Below are 16,782 nucleotides of genomic sequence, written 5' to 3'. Positions count from 1 at the left end.
TGTCAGCAGTGCTCCATTCATTTTTTTCTAAGTGACGCTTAACCCCAAATTGGGAGAAATCCATTTCTTCCACATTATCCAAGGTTTTATTAGCTGAAAGATAAGAAACTGTTGCTTGCAGAGTGTCAAAAGTTTTAGGACCTTCAGTAAAAAATATTTTATTCTTGCAGGGAACAGCAAGTGGACTTTAAGTTGTCTTTTTTGTCAATTCCTTTATCAGAGGGAGACATTATTTTCTTGTAGTTATAACTCCAGTAGAATAATCATCATCAAATCTGATTATGTTGTCTTTGTATTTAACTGAAGAAGTTGACCATGCTGTTTTTAAAATAAGTTCCTTGTCCTGTGATGAAAAAAACTTTACTATTATTGATCTCGGGGTGATTTTTTGATTTGATGGTTGATGAAGCAGCTCTTAAGGATCTGTGGGTTCTTTCAATTCCATAAGAAAGAGCTTCAGGCAATTTTAAAACTTCTGGTAACCAGGTAGTAAGGAAAGTCACCATATTATCTCTGTCTGTTTTCTCTGGTAGCCCATAGATGCGAAGGTTATTTCGTGTGGACCTGTTCTCTAGATCCTCTATTTTATTTTGTAATGAAGGATTTTGTTGTGATAAAAAAATGTAGCTGAAGATCTTGTTCTGAGAGTCTGCCCTCAGTATCATTTAAGGATCTCTCTATGTCAGCTATTTGAGACTTCTGTTGCGTCATTATTTCTTGTAGTTGCTGTATTTGTTTTGTAGATCTCTCCTCAAAAGTGTCCAGTTTGGTATTCATTTTGTCAAATTTCACTGACAAGTCTTGTATAGCATTTAATAAAGACTGTATCTCCTTTTTCATCATCTGGTCCTGTGTGGTATGCTTAGAAAAGCTCATTTTCAGTAGATTCAGATACCTTCCTTCTTGTTTTTGACAGGAAAAATAATGTTTAAAGCCAAATTTTTTGCACTGTAGACCTCTAGTGATATTAGTAGAAGTAATTCAACAAAATAGGGTTGTCTACAATATCTAGTTTTTAAAAATTCCTGTCAGAAATATCTTTTAAATGCAGAGCTGAGAAAAGATGCTGCCAACCAGTCTACATCCTAGCCACGCCCCCCCCCCCCACAAAGTATTTCTAATGGTTACTGTTCCTCAACAATTTTTTTTACCCTAATGTATAAAAAAATTTCATTTAAAATGTTTCTTTTACTGGTAATGTGACTTCCCATCAAAGCTTAATACACCAAACTCACACACAGTCTGATTATTTCCACACTTCTGTTTCAGAACTATTACTTTAAAAACAATACATAAACATTCAGAAAACCTTCTAAACAAGCCCAACTGAAATCCCAATACTACCCACCCTGCTTTCTTTTGTTTGGCTGCATCATGCTTTTCAAAATCCATTGCAAACCTCATTAATCTGTATTTAACCACAGGTCACCATTCTGTCTGTACCAAAGTCGAGAAAGACAACAAATCCACAGGACATCTGTCCTATTGTTAATATATGTCTCATAGTTAAGACACTTGAAAAAAATAATTTACTTTCAATTTATAACTCACATCCACAGTTATGGCTTGTTTGGGGACTGTCAACATGGAGGAAATGCATAATCTACTTTGTTCAGCTACTGATATTATTCACTCCACAATCGACAGAGATGGGTTAGCAGGTAGGTACTCACTGACCATTGCCTCCTCATAGGTTCATAGGTGAATACTAGGCCAGCTGCCCTTGTAGACCTTTTTAAGCCCAGCCAATTTTCCTTTGGTGAGAATCAAACACTGTACCTTTTATTTATGAGGTAAAATGCCTTAACCATTATGCCAACCTCCAAGCCATCATCATCTGCAAACTACCCTACATAACGCTGTCCCTGTGGATGTACAAAAGTTCCACTTCTTACATTTTGGTGATACAGTAATAAAATTATTTGATAATTTCATAAACAGAACAGCAAAATGGAACAATTTACCAGCAAATATTAGGACTGAAACTAAATGTATTGCATTTAGAATAAAATTAACAGACCATCTAAAAACACATTTCACATTTTCAGAGATAATGGCTAACAAGACACACTTTTGTTAACTTCTGCTTTATAAAACAGATACAGTATTTTATCTATCTGTGGATGTCAATTGTGATATCATCAGGGGCAGCCCGTGCTATTGGACTGCAGCCCCCCCAGCTGTAAAAAAAGAAAGAAAGTAATAGAAAGTAAAATAAAATAAAATGAAATACAAAGAAAGAAAATAAAAAAACGATCGCAAGTAGCGGACCTTCGCGCATGCATGCTAGCAGCATTCTCGATATCCAGACTGCTGCTGAACCAGTTTGGAGCATGTGCAGACTGTCTCAGCAGCAGTCCGGATTAAGAAGCATTCAAGTGCAGTGATCCCAGAAGTTTATGCAGTTGTAACTGCATAGACTGTCACTGGAAAGGGATTGAACTCGGACTGCAACGTCGGCAGGCTGGGAGTCTCGTCGGGGAAGGACATCTTGCAGGGCTTTCTAGTGCTCCAACGAATGAAGCTATGGAAGGATTTAGTGCTGCAATGAATGAAGCAATGGAAGGATTTAGTGCTGCAATGAATGAAGCTATGAAAGGATTTAGTGCTGCAACGAACGAAGCTAGCAGTGAATGGACCTGTCCTAGGTAGGGTGTGTGTGTGTGTGTGTGTGTGTGTGTGTGTGTGTGTGTGTGAAATGCCCCAGGTGCTACATGGTGGTGGGTAGAGAATAAGGCTTGAACCCTGTACCTTGGGCCCAAGTGGCAAGAGCCTGAATTCCCTATCAACCACCATTTGTAAAATTGTTGCAGATTTTTCCCTCATACTTGTTCTGTTCCTCATAAAATCTGTGGTTTCTGTATTTTTGTGTCCTTGCAAAGCCAGTGGTAACATTGTTGCCTGACAGCTACATGTTCTCTGGTTGGATTCTTGGCTGGGGTGCCTTACCTTCTGTGTGGAGTCTGTATGCCCTCTCCCTGTTCTTTGTTTCCTCTAGTGTCCTCCCATCTTACAAAGACATGTGTCTATCTGGAGTGTTTCTCCCTGGGCCTCTGCTAAAAGTTAGTTTTTGTTCCAAGTCAGACTTTCCTGGTTAACAAATGTTAAAAATGACACGCATTTGAATATCAGACTTCATATCCTTCAGAAAGTGCATGGTAACACAAAAGCTTTTATTCTAGCAATTTTCTAAGTTTATAAGATGGATATTTTAAATTTGTCCCTATTTTTGGGACTGTGTTCCCCCCATTATTGGCTTCATCCACGTTTTGTGCTAAGGTTGAGAGCTATGGTAAGAAATGAATTCATTGAATATGTTTGGGGGCTATATTCCCCCATTACTGGCTTTGTCCGGGTGTTTTTTGCTAAGAGGTTGAGAGCTATGGTGAGAACTGAATTCACTGAATGTTTGGGGGCTGTATTCACCCATTATTGGCTTTGTTCCAGTGTTTTATGCTAAGAGGTTGACAACTGTGCTATGATGAGAACTGAATTCACTAAATGGTAGCCATTTAAGTTTCCGTCTTCCTCTTTCACAAAACAGCTGATTTTGTATAGTGGTATGTTGCTCTGACTGTTTTGCACAGGGTCCTGGGTTTAAGGCTTGGCAGTGAAATGTATGGTGGTAACAGAGCATTTTATTCTAACAACTTTCCAACATTATACAAGCAATGTTTAAAATGTGTCCCTGGTTTTTGGGCTTTTGTCCCCCCCCCCCACAATTAAATTTGGCTTTTTCCAGATTTCTTTGTGCTGCAAAGTTCAGAGATACAACAGAGTGAGTAGATTTTACAAGGAGCTGAGAGCTGCAGGGGAGCAAAAGTTTAGTGCTGCTTATGCTGAGTCTGCTTGCATTGTTAATAGCACAACAGGTAGTATACTTGCTTTTGATGCAGAAGGCTGTGGGTTCTACTCCCACAGTAGATAGATGCATTGCTGATACTGTACTGTGTTGCAAAAGAGGTGGATGCAAAGATACCTAGTAACTATGAACCTGTTATCAGTTTGCCATCCATTCCCTATTGCAATATTGCTAGCTTATCATTTTTTTAGTGTAAGATAGGCAATTTATTCAAGGGAAATGGGCACTTTATTTTTAGATGAAACAATGAAATACAAAGTTGTTTGCTAGCAGCAACCTGTTCATTAGTTACAGATCTCTTTAATGTGGAATTATTTAGATGACACTTACTTCTTCAGGGATTGTGCATATATATGGATACTGGTGGACTGTAGAAGTTTGAGTAGACTTTTATGATGGAAATGTTCTGAATTGGGCAGTTTTGTCATTACTGGTGCATGCATTTTGTTTCATTGTTTACTGGAAAAATTTCAAAACAATAAATTTAAAACACCCTCTAAAACTGTACTGTATTGTACAAGGAATATAATTTAATACAATCAGGAAGGTGTATGAAAGAGCATGTGTATGTTTCGTGTGCAAGGGGCCTGTGATTTGAAAACAGCCCAAACTCAAAGTTAATCTGCCACTGGCAAAATGTATTTTCTTTGAATGTGGGTTTCAGTGCTGTTTCAGTGATTGTGAGTTTGTGGGTTTCAATGCTGTTTCAGTGATTGTGAGTTTTCAAGGGCAGAGAAGTTTTAATGCTAAGTCTGTTCTCATTGTGAGACTGCATTGCTTTGTTTAGCAGATATATCTATTAGTGTTTGCACTGTTAAATGCAAAATAAAACTTTTAAATGAAGTCCAAATCATCGCAGAAGTAAAGCAGTATGGACATTAGTGTTTATGGTAAATGAGGTGAAATAGCCAAGTAATGGTTCATTGGAATGGCTGTACGGGGGGAAGCTCCATTCGACCATGATTTTGTGAGGGGGGGCAGCAAACTCAAAGACAGCCTCGGCTGAACTATACGTCTCAACTGCCCAGATTTTTGCAAAATGAATAGATTTTTGCTTCTTATTTTTCGTTTGTTCCTCATAAAATTTGTGGTTTTCTGTCAAATCATTTAGGAATGAAGTCACTAAATAATGACAGACACTGAGTTTGACTTCATAACCTTCAGAAAAATGCATGCTAAAGCAAGACCTGTTATTCGATCAACTGTCTCAGTTTATATAAGAGCAATTTTTAGTACTGTTTATATGTTCCCCCCATATATTTGGAGAAAACGAAAAACTCAGGCAAGGAAAACAGATGCACACAGGTTTATTAAAATATATAAATATACTATACTATTTAACTCATTTATAATATATATATATATATATAAACACATGATCCTAGAAAAATATGTAATAATAATTAATTATTATCTTTTCAAGCTTCTCAGTTTCAGAAGGCATGAAATATTACATTGATCATTAAGTCCTGGTTCTAAAAATGCATCAGTCCTAATTTGCCAGGTTAATTCATGCTCTTAGAAAGAAACTTGAAGGACCAAAGAATGGCTAGGGTGGGAGAGTATATGCTTAGCTAAAGCATTATCAATCTTTAATTTAGAAATAGCATTGATGTGTTCATACATCCTATCACGCATTCTCCTTTCTGTTTTCCCTATGTTATTCCCTAATAACGCTTTTAAGATTTTTACCTTTTCTATAAACAATTTTCGAAAAATGGACAGTGTGCAGAACATTTCTTATCATAACGTAAAAATATCCAATTTTTATACAATAATATCCTATTATCCTACTTTCAAGATTAAATGTCGTGATAAAAGTTGTCCCAGAATCTCAGTAAAAAGTACTTTTTCATCAAATTTCACTTATATTTTCACAAGTACTAAGTTGTGAACCTAAGGTGTTTGGTCAACTAACGTGTCCATTCATCATTATTGTTAACCTTATTCAGTAATGGGTTATCCATTTTCCTCTTAATCTCCCTTTCTTCTCAAATAAATAATTAAAGAAATTAGGGTATCCCTTATCCTAATCTAAACATACCTTCAGTAATCTACATTCTTCAAAGTCATCATCTCGTCATATCATCTGGGCTGCTCTGCTGCTTTGGCCTTCCCTTTTCTTTTTTTTCTGAAGTAAGGATGTAGTGTTGTAGTAAAGTGTAAGTATATTACTAAAAGTTTTTTTCTAAATATACTTCATAATATAGTTCTCCTCCCAATAAGCCATTACAGTATTTTTTGCAACTTGCCTGGGAGACCCCCCCCCCAACCCGCATTTTTTTTTTTAATAATCATTAGATAATGTCCAATAATGATGTACCAAAAAAACTCTGAGGGTGCAGCTCCTTTTAACCAAGTATATAAATCTACATCCATCCGAACTAAAAAATTGAAGTCTATTGAATTCAATTTCATTAATCTTACTTAAAAAAAGCCCATGAGTCTTTACTTGTTTTTGTGTTTCAAGTAGATAAATTATTTCTTTTAATCACTAATTTAGCACTAGCATATATTATTGAAGTTTCTTTTCTGCATCTATCAAAGGTCTAAATGGATTGACCAAATAATTAATCAATTATCTAATTAAAATATATAAATATACTATACTATTTAACTCATTTATAATCTACAGTTTACACAAGAAATAAGTATATGAAACCAGTAACATATGTAGATTTAAATTCCTAGACATTTACTAATGACTAACATGTAATTATTTAAAACACTCCTACTGTCTAACTGTCATTAAAAACAAGTAAATTCAAAAACTTTACCATTTCTAAATTACTACATTTACATTGCATTGCCAATAAATGTGGACCAAGATGGATACTTTAAACACTGGGGAAAAAATCAATAATCTCTCTAGGTGGAATCTAAATAAAGTATAATGTTAGAAAATTTTAAACAAATATTCCAATAATACATGATTAAATATTAATATATGAATAAAGACTATTTTAATAAAAAGTGTAAAAAAATAAATATATATATATATATATATATATATATATATATATATATATATATATATATATATACACATGATCCTAGTTCTATTATCAGATTTTATTTGATCTAACCCTATAAACTTAAAAGAATGGCTAGGGTGGGAGAGTATATGCTTAGCTAAAGCATTATCAATCTTTAATTTAGAAATAGCATTGATGTGTTCATACATCCTATCACGCATTCTCCTTTCTGTTTTCCCTATGTAGAAACATGGGCAATTCATGCACAATCCATACACTACACTACCTTTGAATTACAATCAAATTTATGATTGAAATTATATGTCTTGTTGTTAATAATATGACTACCCCCATATATTTGGCCTTGTCCAGATTTCCTGCATTAACAGATTGAGAGGTACATGCAAATAAATTGTTTTATAGAATTAGGCATATCCAAACCTCTCAACTGTCCCCGATTTTGGCTCAAAATGTTGCTCTTCCCCTAATAATCCCTCTGCAAAATGGCAATTTTGGAAGAAAACATGGAGGGTTTAAAATTAATAAATAACTGTAATAATCAGTTATAGATTACTTTTATTTCAGAAATGCATGTAGATTATTTTATTTTGTCAGCTGCTCAAGTTAGCTGTACTAATATTAAAAAGTGTCCCTTCTTTGACAGGTTCTCAGCTGTATTGTGTGGCTATTTTATATTTTTGAATCACATTTTTGGTCCATTTTTCATAAAATTGTGGGGGGTTTTTTTTGGCAAATTAGTGGCAGATCATTAAAGACTGACGTTAGAAAATAATGACAGACATTTCAGTTTCAGATGTTATACCCTTCAGAAAATTCATACTAATGCAAGACCTACTATTCTATTTTCTTTTAAGTTTATAAGAGCAATATTTAAAAATTGTCCTTATTTTTGGACCTTTGTCCCACTTTTATGTATGGCTTTGTCCAGATTTCTTATTCTGAGGTAGAGAGGTATGACAAATGTGTCAGGGCCATTGCAGTCAGCCAGAGACATTTCAAATTGTGACATACTTGTTGCACCCCACTCCACCATGTAGTGACTCTGGATGTGTCCAAGCAAGGCAAGGAGCAGTTATGCAGTGTAAATGTGCAGACTATCCCCCCATCCAAGGTAGACACAAGTACTACAATGGCTTTTCATCTGTCCTTGATTTTGCAGAATGTTCTGGTTTTGGTCATATTTTTATACTGTTGATTTATGCTCATCATTATTCAGAAAGTGCCTGTTGCTCTGTGTTTAAGTAGCAGTGCTTTAATGGCCATCTGGTAAGCTTGTCTGAGATTGTAAGATGCAAGTAAGTTTTAATAAGCATATTGTTAAAGAATTGCCAACACTGAAAACCTTTCTGTTGTTGCCATGCAGAAAATATTTACATTTTAGATAACATATAAGCCTTGGGTATTGAAATGCATATGACAGTATTTGTAATAAAGGACAGGATTACATTATTTTAAGAGCTCATTACAGGCTTTACCTGCAAACTAAACAGAATGCCAATCTATCATGTGTGGTCCATATCCTGTGCAGCAATGCTTTAAGCAATGTATGCTGAGCTTGTTTCGTTTGCTTTTCATTTTTTACTTTGATCATGTTTTCCCCATGAAACAAGTAGATAGTTGTTGTCAGGCAGCAGGTCTTTTTTGGATAAGAAACATTTTTACAAGTGGGGGTATCACAGAGATTGCTACTTTCAGCATGTTACTTGGTACTTTAATAAAGCTGAATATAAATTATAATTAGAACTGGAGTACAAGGAGAAGTGGTTTGAGTTGAGTACTGCTTGTTTTTCTTATACTTGATTTTGACTGGCATTCCAGTAATGTATTTAAAAAGTAATTTATTTTTTCATGCCTCACAACCTTTTTGTTTCCATCTACATATTAAGTAAGCTGTCATGCAGCCAATGGATTGAAATATGTCTTTTCTTCTACACTTCATTTTGTCTTGATTGGACTCTCATTATGATGGTTTGGTTTGGCACACAGGGCAGAGTATTTAATTAAAGTTACAGGTTTTGTGGTTTTGAGTATAGCTCCTCCCCTTTCTAGTTGGCCACATCCATCCCCATTGACCCCACCCATTCAGCTGTCTCCTGCAGCCCCCCTTTGATTTGAAGTCATCAGCCGCCACTGGATATCATATTAAAACATACCTCTCAACCTCTTAGTGCAAAAACTCTGGACAAAGCCTGACAAAATGGGGGACAAAGGCCCAAAAATAGGGACAAATTTTAAATATTGCTCTTATAAGCTTTGAAATTTGCTGCAGTAAGATGGTTTGTGTTAACATACATTTTCTGAAGGATTTGAAGTCTGAAACTCAAATGTATGTCATTATTTAGTGACTTCAATCCTTAGATCATCCCAGTGATTTTCCAGAAAACCACAAATTTCATGAGGAATAGACCAAAATATGAGGCAAAAATCTGGAGACTCAAGATGTATGTTATAACATTTTTTAGTTCACTTGTAAGTATAACTCAGTGATCGCAGTTTAATCCTTTTGCATAATATCTCTAATGTTAATACTTTTGCAATTTTACAACTTTCCAAACTGTGACAATTGGAAATGCTACTGCTTTTACATTTACTCAGTGCTCTAAAACAATGTCATGTTATCGAACTACACTAAGTAATATCCATCCTTCTTCTAAATCTTTGCCGTAAGCTACATTTTTATTTTATTTTAATTTTGTTTACCGGGAAGAGCTTTGATCAGAAATAACTAAATGAAGGCACAGCTGAGACTGCATTATACAACAAGAACACAAACAGGAACAAGTGTAGAAACACACTAGAAATGAAAATTTATAGGCAGAGTAATTGGCATTACATAAAACAATACGTATTTACAACAAATGGTAGGCGAACATTACAATAAGTACAATTATTATGTGAAACAATGGGAAAAGTAACATTTTAATTGCGTTTCTTTTGCCTAATGGTCTGGGTCCTTGCTGAAAATGGTCAATCGATCAAACGACATACCCTGTTAACAAAGCTAGTAAATCAATATTGTTAACAACACATTGTCTTTGCAATACCATTTCATGCAGGACGGTGAGCCTGCGTTAGCATCGCTGACAGGTAAAACTCAGAGCTTCAGTTCATCAGAAGTTGTTGTGAGAAGCAAGAGAACCTGAAAATGACACCCACTTTACCTATTAGAACAGAGCTGACCAGTGACACCTGAATATGACTGCTGACAGAATGGGTCCGCTCTCCAGCGTTTGTACTACCAGCTGAGGAGCAGGTGACCGATACAGGCCAGTGAGCAAATGGTTCAGTATATGAGAAACCTGTTTATAAATTAATCTCGGGGTTTCTGGTTCTGATCCCAGCTGGGGTGCCTTCCGCATGGAGTTTTTTTTTTTTTACTTGCGCCCTTGCGGATATTTAGTGAGGATCACCAGTTTCTTTTAACGTGTGTGTGTGTGTGTGTGTGTGTGTGTTTTTTTTGGGGGGGGTGGGGCTTGATTACACATATACCTTCAGTCTAGTGCAAGGTATTGCCCTCTATCCAGGAACCCAAAACAGCACAAAGCGGGCATTAAGTAATATATGTGTCCTACACAACCGTCTTACTCTGCTCACCTTCTTTTCCAGCTTAGTTTAAAATGGAAGTTTAAACGATACTTAAAAATCATTTTCTTTCCGATCTGGAACGTTATCTAATTTGAAAGATACCTTAAAATGAGGGTACAGCTAACAAATATAAAGCCTCCTTCCACTGTTGGCACCACTGTAGAACTCTGTCACTCTTCTGGCCACTGTATTGGTAAATTATGTGATGCCAGCTGCTGTGAGCATGTGTTTTGTCACTGTCTGTTTAATAACAGTGTAGGGGTCTCTGCCCCTTTAAGAGGCCGGGCATTGGAGATGCTCCATGTAACAAATGAATCACAAACTGAGCCTCTGCGTGCATTGCTGGTGTTGAGCTGCCCAGCCCGCTATGAATGCTGCAAAACTTATGGACGTCCCACACCCTAAGCTGCACAGACTGTGCTAATGCTACTGCATTGGCTAGCCTAGCGGAGCCAGCGTCTGCAACAAGGTAAGAGCAGCAGCAGGTAGCTGTGACCAACACAGCAGTTTGCCTTCTAATGCCACTGAGCTAAGAGAGTCTTATGTGGAGGTGATGTATAGCCCACTGAGCAGAAGATGCCTGTGCAGTCCCTGCCTAGTGACATCCTGCTGCAGCTAGGATTGTGTTGGTGGCATTGCCACAGGTTTGAAGACCTGTTGGAAAGATACCCATTCCCGAGGTCTTGTGTTTGACAGGGAAAAAAAAGTTTGACAAAACACCACTGTGGTTGATGCTGGACCAGCCTGATGATGTAGTGAGCTTGATACTGCTTTTTCGATTTTATTTTTTATTATGTTAACTGTTCTTGGAGATTGTGCGTGAGTGGGTGGGGTGAGGTTTAGCTGGCAACCTCAGAGTAGAATAAATGGTATTCAATTCACGACTCTGGTGACGGATAGTTGTGATGTTTTTCACATTCAAATACGCACCTTACAGCAGAGCTTGAGCAGAGGAAGACAGTGCATGGCTGGACTATGGAGAAAGTCGTGCAATCCCTGAGACCCGAACCCCACTGAAATCGTAAAGCCGGTAGGTAAATAAAAAAATTACACGGGTATGCAGAAATTGTGTTAAATGTCTTTTTTCCTCCTGCCTTATTTCTATTTGGAAGTTTAAAAATACAAAGTATGCATTTGTAAATAGATAAGCGTGTGTGTGTGTGTGTGTGTGTGTATATATATATATATATATATATATGTATGCATGTATATATATATATATATATATATATATATATATATATAGTACACACATACACACACACGCACTTCCTTTGCTCAAAAGAAAGTCTGGTGTAGCATATCGCCTGTGTTTCTACAATTTATAACGCCTATTTTCCTAACACCAGTCAGTGGCCAGTTTTTTGTAATTGTCTTGAAACGGAGCCTCATTGTTGAAAGGCGGTTATAAGCTTTGAATAAAAGCTGCCTTGCCACCGATGCATTTCCATTGGTTTCTTTTTCCTTGTCCTGTTGCCTGCTGTCTTCCACCCAAGCTCCCCTTCTAGTAACCCAAGACATGGTAAAAACGTTACCAAAGGATAACCAGGAAAAGATAACCTAACGTTGTATTTTCCTTGTTCATTACTCCACTTCTAGTAAGCAAACCAGCCGCAGTTTTCACAGCAACCAGTTGAGCTTTATGTTGCTAAGTTGGAAATGAGAAGTCATTTGCAGTGTGGGCACCTGTACTATACATGGACAAGGGTGCGTGTGTGTAAACAGAGTAATATAATAATCCAAATGCACAAAGGTGGACTACCATGAACACAGGACTTAGCTCTTCTTGATTTTGCTTCAGCTGTTACTCTGTCCACCTCATTTTTGTGATAGGCTTAAAGGGACTTTGTTATTCTTTATCCTAACAGTATAATTAATGACTTAAGATTTCTTCAGAAAATATGTATTAAAGCAATTCCATTTATGTCAACTTCCAAAGCGAATTGCATCAGCAGTTTGTTTCTCTAGTTCAGGGCGTTTGTCAGGACTGTGTTTAACTTTTGTGATTGATTCTTAACTGAGAGAGATTAAGGGCAACACAGGGACACAACAATGGTGACTGCAGGTTACATATGATTGGTTTTATAGGAAGTAATTTGCATGAACGAAGAAGGGTTTGCTACTCTTATTTTAGCATTTGAAATGCACTGTGTTGGTATACATGAATACAGATTGTTTAATACATTGTAACAGTTTATGTCATCAGATGCCTTCTCCGGTTAAAATTTGTTCTACTTCCATGAAAATGGTGGGTAAAACATGCTCCAGAAACAGGAGTAAAGGCAGGACAAACTGCAGAAAATGCTTTGGCATTCTTTTTCATGGTATGCTAATCATTATTTTATAGGTATACCACCATATTAAATATGACAAAAGATTTCTGTTTTTAATTTTAGCATCCCAGTACAGGATACAGGTTGCATTTTACATCGTTTGCACATATCCTTTCATTGTATAATAATAAAACAGGTTATGGAAATGTAAAAGAATCGTGGAAAATGAGGTATAACAATGTACTTTGGTGCTTTTTTCTGTTAATATTTTAATGTACTAACATCCATTTTATTGCTAGTACAAAGGTGTCATTGTTTCATTCACCTGCATTTCTAAGATTTCGGATAAGGAGATATTTCATATGCATCTAGATGTCTGATAAAATGTAAACTGGCAGGATATGCCAGAAGTACAGTGATTGTTTTAGTTTACATATGTAGTCTGAGTATAGTATACTTAAATACACATATATATATATATATATATAGATACATATGTACACACACATGTATGTATGTGCCCATCTGTTACAAGTTTAATTTGTCAGTGAGTTCAGGTTGCTGTCAGGGAGGAAAAGCATTTGAAAATTTGCTAGCGGATTAAGTAAACCAAGCTGCCATTCCATAAGGAGTGTACAGTTAGTAGGCAGCAATTTGATAATAATGTGATTCCATACTATTCCTAGTGTAGCTTAAAAATGAAAAAAGCCAACTTTTCCATTATCTTGCAAGCTGAAAATCTGTTATATTCAATTATGGCCAGTCAGAGATAATTTAAAGAATATGCATTATTACCTTTATTTTTAAGACTGCATTTTTTAATGCAGACCTAGCAATTAATCTATAATATAATTGTATGAATGTAGTTTGTTTTTATTTGGTTAGGACTGTCATTAGAAATATCATTGTTCTCAAATGAAACATAGACATGTTATTCTCCAAATGACTGTTTATTTTAAGAATTAGATTGGTTTCCTACAAAGAAAAAATGAATATATTTCCATTTCTATTAAGTACTTCAACTATGTAACTTAAGAACTTGCTGTTTTGAATTACAGTGTTTTGAAAGAATCAATTTCACTATTTCATAGAATCAGAACATAACTCTTACTTGGCACAAGAATGCCGCATTTGTCCTTAAGGTATGCATGCATGTCTAATTTTGTTGCTAGTCTTAATGTTTAATAAGTTTTATATCCCAATATCTGTGTGACACATATGTAATATTATACCAGTATAGCAGGTTATCTGAGAGATACAATGTCCAAAAACATTTTTAACTATGTGATGAGATCATCCAAAATTATTATTTTTTTAACTATGAGAAAAGATCTGTAAAATAAAAAAGCTTGATAACAATGTAAGTGGGAGGAACATAACTAACACAAACTTTGGTAAACTCCACACAGGAAAAAAACAGCCTTTTGTGCTTTTTGGCAAGTTAATCACTTCAGCCAAAGTCTGACAAGACTTGTAATCCCCATATGGTCAGTTTGCTGTACTGGTCAGCTAAAATTACAATCGCAGCACCAAAATTAGGCAGTTTCCTTCCCTGGCCCTGTACATAGAGCTCAAGCAACTGTCCAAGGCAGTCTTGATAGTGTGTACAGAGACCACTTTAAAATCATGCTATTTTGGTGACACGTTTTCCAGAGCTTAAAATGTATTTTCCTGTAGTTGTGAAACAGCATTCAAACTTTGAAAAGCACAAACTTATGAAGAAATGTATACCTTATTATGATAAGAGCTACTTTTACATTTATTATTTTCAGTGTGAAATTTAACTTTGTAGAAACCAGGAGGTAGACGTTTTACTTACTGTCCCTTATAGCTAATTTAGATAGATATACTTGCTGCCCCTCCTAACACTCTTTTCTATGCAGACTGTTATACATTTAAAAACAGATATCAGAAGGAAGACAATCCATTTAGAATTATAATCCATTTTATATGAAATGTACTTCTGCTGCAGAAAGAACAGGAGAACTAGAACATGAAAAAAAAAACAGCATATCCTTTTATGCAAATCATGGATTTGATCAATTAGGATTATGTTTTCCTTAAAAGACATGTGAATGGTATGTTTTTAAAAAGAAGTGAGGAAATGGGGAAGTTAGTTTCCAGCAGGAAACAATTATATGTCTTTATATAAAAACTGCTTTGTGCGTTGCGTAATCAATTGATGAAATCTAGTACCTTGTAAAATGTCATCTCTATGAATATTTTGATTGGTTGTACACCTTAGAATCCAACACTTGTTAGAATTAACAGTGCATTTACAAAGAGTGGACTGTTTACAAGTACATCATTATTTAAGAAAGAAGAAATGGAGTATAGTAAACAAGGAAAGCATTAATAGTCTTAGGCTGTAAACAGTGCTGCTAGGTTAACTGCTGCTGCTTCATTAGAATGGTAGTCCGCAGAGGAATAAGATGAAATTCCTGTAACACCCTCCTTCCCAGGTCAGCCTCTGATGTAGTTCCATCACATGCTAACACATATGTATCTTTCTCTCCACTAGATCTTTAAACTATCCCTATAAAATCAGAAAAAGCTGAGAGCTTAAAGTGGCCTAAAAGGTTTGACTACAGACATGTTATCAGACGGCACCTTTTTAATGTTAACAGGAATGCTGTCCTACCCTAAAAAGGCAGTTAGATACAATTCCTTAAAACTGAAAGCTGCCATCTGCTGGAAGCACCAATTAAGTTTTTTCCCTAGTAATTATGTCCCTTTTTTATTAGTGGAAAACTTTTAAAACATTAATATGATTACAAGTAACAGGCTGCAGTGAGCGGGTTTTATATATCTTTCTTGTTAAGGCTGCTTTTTGGGATCAGGTAAGAATGTCATACTCTAGTTAACCTGAGAATATGCAGTGAGCACTGACCAGTCTGAAAGCTGTTTTCTAAGTGACTGTTTCCTTTAAGTTTTAAGTCTCATTGGTATAGCAATGAATGTCATGACATGCCTACATTTCTACTATTTTCATGTGTATTGTCACATCCTGAGTATTAAAATATGGATATGGTGTAGAATGGCCATGTTTAGTAAAACATTCATAGTCTAAGATAGTGTGTTTTTGACTGGCTAGTATGAATTTGCATTGGTGACTTTTAAAAGAGAAGCAGCTATATAAAAGATATTGGGTTTGTGTGCAGTACTTAGTGAGAATGAGCATTTAGAAGTTGTGTGCAGAATGCCATCATTTCTTCTCAGGTATGATTCAGACAATAAAGGAAAGGGTAAATATGCAATTTGTTTGAATGGTCTCTATATAACTGAACCAACATATTTTTAAGAGGTGATAGGATATCACAGTACATGAAGACAGCCCATGATGACAAGGAATATCTGCATACCCATTACAACTAGCAACTGGTGGAATGAACTGAAACAGACTTGGGTGGTAGAAATCTTCCTCGCTGAGGCACCAAACTGCCTATGATTGTACCCCTGTCATGTCTCACTTATTTTCATAAAGGCACTGAGGTATAATAAATGAAAGTACTCATTTGACACTTTTCTTGCAAACGTCTACATATAACTTCATTTTCATACTGCAAACAGTTCTATATTTATCATTTGAAATCAGTTCTGCACCCAGTCGATTTAAAATCAGTTCATTAAATAAATATTTTGTCACACAACAAGTTATGTGCTGTAATAGATGCTGGACCACTTCTGCAAGAAACCTTTGTGTAGGTAAACAAGTAGGTGCTCTATTTGTGTGTGAAAAATATGTTTTTCTTTTCTTCTTTTAATTCTAAAGGCTGTAAATAGAGATCGAGTAATACCACTGCCGGCACCTCAGCAGATATGAACAATTATACAGATCGGTAGACCATTTTATTACACAGTTATTACATATTGTCAACATCTGCTCGTCTGTAACCTGTTGCTTACATTAGTTGTCAAGGTTAAATAATGACAAATTCACCTCCACTCACATATCGGGTAGCTGTGGTTTTAAAATGCAACTACACTGAGGATAAACTGCAGTTTAGTTTTGTGGTGTATTCTGGATTGTGACTAGACCATTAAACATGTCTATTCGTGATAATCT

At 35.8% G+C, this 16,782-nt stretch overlaps 1 protein-coding gene across 3 annotated transcripts in view; it reads left to right on the top strand.

Annotated features, from left to right (window-relative positions):
• The first annotated feature begins 10,749 nt into the window (after positions 1-10,749).
• CTXN1 (cortexin 1) overlaps positions 10,750-16,782 on the top strand; it is a 535,945-nt gene continuing 529,912 nt past the window's right edge. The window contains exon 1 of one of the 3 annotated variants that reach the window (XM_044090615.1): positions 10,750-10,912. The gene's annotated coding sequence lies outside the window, so the exon portion shown is untranslated. Of the gene's footprint in view, positions 10,913-10,975; positions 11,474-16,782 lie in introns of those variants that run through there. The other 2 variants (XM_044090618.1, XM_044090616.1) reach the window with 2 other exon arrangements.

The sequence above is a fragment of the Protopterus annectens genome, chromosome 13.part0 (genome assembly GCF_019279795.1).
Source record: "Protopterus annectens isolate FY-2018-M chromosome 13.part0, PAN1.0, whole genome shotgun sequence".
Taxonomy (NCBI): Eukaryota; Metazoa; Chordata; order Ceratodontiformes; family Protopteridae; genus Protopterus; species Protopterus annectens.
This window is presented reverse-complemented; position numbering and strand designations above follow the sequence as displayed.